The sequence below is a fragment of the Dermochelys coriacea genome, chromosome 1 (genome assembly GCF_009764565.3).
Source record: "Dermochelys coriacea isolate rDerCor1 chromosome 1, rDerCor1.pri.v4, whole genome shotgun sequence".
Classification (NCBI taxonomy): Eukaryota; Metazoa; Chordata; order Testudines; family Dermochelyidae; genus Dermochelys; species Dermochelys coriacea.
The window spans coordinates 206086520-206091896 of NC_050068.2; the positions used below are offsets into that span (position 1 = coordinate 206086520).

General features: G+C 47.4%; 1 long non-coding RNA gene across 1 annotated transcript; it reads right to left on the reverse strand.

The window, feature by feature from the left end:
* Positions 1–1471: 1471 nt before the first annotated feature.
* Positions 1472–4422, reverse strand: LOC122459725. Its single transcript, XR_006280588.1, has 4 exons — positions 4295–4422; positions 3447–3451; positions 1854–1990; positions 1472–1679 (listed from the first exon to the last, which is right to left on the reverse strand). It is a non-coding gene; the product is annotated as an uncharacterized LOC122459725 (long non-coding RNA).
* Between the last annotated feature and the right edge of the window lie 955 nt (positions 4423–5377).

Consider the following 5377-nt stretch of genomic DNA (forward strand, 5'->3'; position numbering starts at 1 on the left):
GCACGCACACACAGCATAGCAGCTCCAGTCACATCCATACCATTGTAGTAGGGTCTGATTCTATCCCAAGCACTAGCAACAGCATTGGCAGGAAACTGTCTTCATGAAGGTATGCTCTCACTGACCTGGAGATTATTAGGGTTGCTATGAGCATTATCATCTGTAATGGGATGAGAGTCTATTTTTGTATTTCACCAAAGGGCCAGCTGGGCGAACAGAAAATGAGCATATTCTAGACTCTTTGCTGTCTCTGCTGGGACCTGCCCCGATCAGTCTATTATCTAAGTGAGCGTAGATGTGGATATCTTCAGAGGCATGCAATGCCCATACCACCACTAGGCAAGACACTTTGTGCTATGAAGAGTCCTAACGGCAGTACCTTGTCCTGGCAGTGATGTGAACCTCAGGTTGTGAACCTTCCTGTCGGCAGGATGAATGGCTATATGGATCATCCTGCAAGTCAAGAGCCACAAACCTGTCTGGAGCCTGCAGAGATGGAATGATGGAGGCAAGTCTTCTCATCCTGAATCTAAGGTGGTATATGCACAGTATTTGTTCAGTTTCCCCAGCCCTAGGACAGGACAAAGACCCCTTTCTTCTTCTGGATGAGGAAATATCAGCATGAGAAATCTTTCCCCCTGTACTGCTGTCATATCTCTTCAATGGCTCGTAGACAAAGTGATGAGGCCACTTATTCTCAACAGGCTCTCGTGAGAAGGGGCCCAGTAGAGGGACAGGCAGATAGGGGTTTGTGAATGGAAATGTAGAGCGTGATCATAAGCAATGATATCTAATGCCCATTTGTCAACTGTGATAGCTGCCCAGGCCTGAGGGAATGGGGCAAGATGGTTCCCAAAGGTGAGGGCAAACTCTAGTGTGACTCTCAATGCTCCTGTCAAATTTGCTACCTCTGAGAGTGTCTTGTGTTTGCTAAAGAGGTAGAAGATGAAAGCCCCCTGGAGTATGTAGTTTCTTCCTTTGCTGGCACTCTGTCTGTCAGCCCCAGGAGTAGAAAGGCATCCTTTGCCTTTATTGGGGCTGATACTTCGGGGGCTTTCTGTAGGTAATAGAGGCCATAATGTAGCCCTTGCGGGAATGGAGTGCTTCACCTATCCTCCTGGTTGAAGCACTCCATCGCCTCAAAAGGCAGGTTGTTTATCATGTCTTGCACTTGACATGCACTTGTGTGGTCTGTCCAATACCTACAGCCACAAGGCCTGGCTCATTGTGACAGCTGTGGCCATCAACCTTGTAGCCATATCAAAGGCATACATGGCTGCACTGCAGTGATGTTCTCATGACCATCTGCTCCTGCTTGATGTTCTCCTTCATTTCATCCCTGTACTCTAGTAGGATTTTTGAAAGGACCCCGTCACACAGTGTTCTAACCCAGAGGCAAGGACAGCATGAAGTGTCATGATGAATCACATCTGACAAGAACAGATGCAGTCTCCTAGCCTGTTTGAAACAGGTCTAAATTCTTATGGTCCTTGTCCTCAGGAGTGCCTTTAGTAAGCTTTGATGTTTGTTCCACTGCAGGGACAATCAAGGACCCTGGGTTTGGGTTGGTGTAAAAGAGCTTGAAGGATTTCAGAGGCACCTGATACCTTTCTTGCACCCACTTGGAGGTGGAAAGACAAGTGGCTGGGGGCTGCGGTGCTGTGGCCAGTTTTAGAATCCTTTCATTAATAAGAAAAGGAGTACTTGTGGCACCTTAGAGACTAACAAATTTATTAGAAGTGAGCTGTAGCTCACGAAAGTTTATGCTCTAATAAATTTGTTAGTCTCTAAGGTGCCACAAGTACTCCTTTTCTTTTTGCAAATACAGACTAACACGGCTGCTACTCTGAAACCGTTCATTAATAAGAAGTGGGATTCTAAAGTGGCTCAAAGTCATCCATTGCAAGGGTGGGTGGGTGCTGGTGTTACTGCCTTGTCCAGCAGTGAGGAGAATTTTTGGGTAGAAACAGGGGTTCTCGTAGTCATCCCTCTGTTGTCTCCTCCTCCTCTGGGCCCATGTCTCTTTCAACTGTGGGTGGTTTAGCAAGTGAAGACACTGGGAATTGGGATCTTCTCTTCCTAGGTGCATGGGAAGTTGAGCTGCTCCTCAAAACATGGTAGTACAGTCCCCAGTAAGGCCACTATGGCCCATATGGCATGCCGTACAGGTACTGGCCTGCTTGAGACTGGCTGGGCTCAAAGTCACTCCCACGCTCTAAATAGGGCCTCCCTGGAACCCTCCTAAGGGTCATATTCTAATGGCAAGGAAGAAGAATCTGTGCTCAGTCTCAGCAAGGAGGAGTTTATCTACTCTTCAAAGGGTGGCATGGATGGGTGGTATGGAGTCAGTGCCAGATCTGGAGCTGGTTAACTTTTTGATATAAGGAGAATCTTTTGAGGTTATATGGAAACCTCAGGTCCTTGCTCAACTCCATAATGGTATCAGTATAAGTACCATGATGGGTTTCTTGCTTTGCCCAACTGCTGTGGAGCTTTGCCCTTAAAGGAATAATGTATTACGTCCTCCTTCTGAAACTTCCCTTTGGTTCACAACTATGTTTAAGCTTGGTCCAATTACAAGAGTCCCATTTTGAACAGGCATAGTTGCTGTCTTAATGCCCGAAGTGCTGGTGTCAAGGTAGCCAGTATAGAAATCAGAATAACTGGCACTGATGCTATCGGTGCTGAGGTAATTGGTGCCAAGACTGTTGCTACCACGGCAGTCAGTGCCAAGGCTGTTGGTGCATAGGTCTTGTACGCCAAGGACTTCACTCATATTTAGGTGCTTGGTGTCAACTCTGTTGGTGGCCTCTTTGCCTTGTTTCCAGTGCCCGACCCCGTGGTCAAAAGTGCACTCAGGGGAGCACTGGCCAGTGCTGGTTTATCCAGTCTTGCTCTGGTCATAACTGACACCTCTGGGTCCAAAGTGACCTGCATGGACTGCTCTAGGGTACTGGAGAAGGACTTGTACACTGAGCACCTGTCTGGGATATGGCCCTGTCCTCGGCAGAAAAGACATCAGCTGTGTCTGTCCTTGATGGAGATCAGCCTGTTGCAGGGTTTGGAGTCTGCCATGAAGGGTGGCAGTTGGCACAAAGCACCTCACCCCATTGTAAAGGAGGTGTATAAGGGGATTGCCAATCAATCCCACCCCATCTTCTTTAAGGAATGTCCTTTAGATGAAAATGTGAAGATAAGATTTCTTCACCAAATAGTTTGAAAAAGAACTGGTTTAGTGTGTCTCAAGAGAGAAGTGGGTCAGACACTTACCGGGTTCTGTCTCACTGCCACAGGCACTAAGTGAAATCAAGTGAGGGGCTGTGGCCGCCCCACCCTTCACATCCTTACATGGGAGCACAAGGAAGCTCAGGGCGCATGCATGGCCCTGATGGACCCTGCTATTCAGAAGACTTCAATCTCACCATGCACATGAGGCATCTGTGCACCTACTCTGGGATCCACACTGACACACACAAACACAAAGAAGAAACTGGGTTTGTGTCCTTTTTTTTCTTCATCCTGATGGTTAGTGAACACATGCCTAGATTTCTGTTTATTTACATAGAGGATGGGGGGGGAGGTTTCTGCTTGAGTTTTACATTAGTAGTTCAGATCTTTCCTGTCCCATTTTTCTGTGAAGACCCTATGGGCAACCAGAAACCTCAAAATTTGGACAAATGATGTTTTGGAAAGATCCCATCTGTGTTCCTCACTGAAACTTTGGGAACACTGCAGGAGAGACAGCTTTTGAAGAATTTAGCTAGGTTTGACACAAACCCTAATGCATGCTGGCACAGGACACTAGAACTTTAGTTAATTTTAGGCTCTAGATGACTAGTCACACCAGATGCATCTAATAAACCTGCCTGCTCTTTACTTTAATACTGAGTCTCAGTATATTACTCTTATTACAGACTAAGCATGACCCAGGACAGTGGAGAAGTGTCCAAACTCTTCCATGCTAATCTGAACCTCCACACCTTTTGAGGTTCACTCATTGCTGTCAGCAATACTCTAGAACCAATACTGATTAATGCTCTCATGGGAGGTATCTCAGCTTCTCCGTGTTTGATAGTGTAATAATAAAATCTCCAAAATCTCAGCTAGGCCTGGCTGCTAAATAAGAGGTGATAAATAGTAGCTTCCTGCAATCATGAAATGTCATGCCCATTCATGAAGTCATATAATGAGCTCATCTGGATAATTACACCCCTCTCCTCTTTCTTTTTCTCCCTGAACTTGAGTGTCTCTTTTCTCTCTCTGAATGACAAGAAAAAATCTCTGTTTAATGCACACAACAGTTGTATATCTAGGTGCCATATATAAAAGTCAAGCACCACAGCTTTACTAGCTGGAACAATGGGCCTTGGTTTCTTCCTTGGTTTAAACCACCTCCTTAAGAGGGACTTATCTGTGTGGTTGTTTTCCTGCAGATGTTGTTGGGCTGTTTGGGCACTTTGTCATTATGGAAAGACTTGTACAGACTTGCTCTAGGCACTACAAATGGCACAACTCCCTTTGCTCATTGAGGGCTTTAAAGATAAGGGCCAGGACCTTGGTATGGATCTGGAATTGGACAGGGCACAAGTGTAGAGTACAGAGAGCTGGTGTAATATGTTTTTATCTGACCATTTGGTTTAACACCATACTGGGCCAATAGCTTGGAGGGATTTTCAGAATCAGCCCTAGTATGAGGTATAGTGCAGTGTGTCATGGGGGTGGGGTGGGGGAGGAGAGAGTGCAGCAAGTACAGCCACCTCCATTGGCCTATTGTGGGGTTAGTAGTATACCTGGTCACACAATAATCTGGATTCCCTGTTGGGTCAAATAATTGCCATGAGGGACTCAGGGACCCTGACGGTGTCGAATAACTAATCAGTCTGCAGGCCCTGGGGCAGGGCAGAGCAAACAAACATTCTGCAGCCCCTGGGGCGGGACAGAGCAAACGCTCAGTCTCGAGCTAGGGCCCCCAGTAGCCATGCCTAGTGCCACTGCAGGGCGATGTAGGGGAAGCTGGGCCCACCCTACTCCACCAGGTTCCGACCCAGGGCCCTAGGAACCAGAAAATTCCCTCTTAAGGGTTCAAGCATTGGCTTCTAGTACATTTGCTGGGTCACTTCCTACCATAAGGCCAATCTCGGGCATCTCCTTGGCTGGCAGCAGCTCAGCGTCCCAGTCCATGGTCAGCTGGTTGTCCCCAGCATAGTCCGGGTCCATGGTCCCAACTGCCTGAAGAATCTCAGGTTCCTCTGCAACATCCGTCTTTCCTCTTCCTCTGCCAGCCCTGCCTGAGCTGGGCTGCCTACTTTTATCTGTCTCCTCCACTTGGAGCATGCACAGTAGGGGTGAGGGGGCATGGTCTCCTGGGCCCACAGTG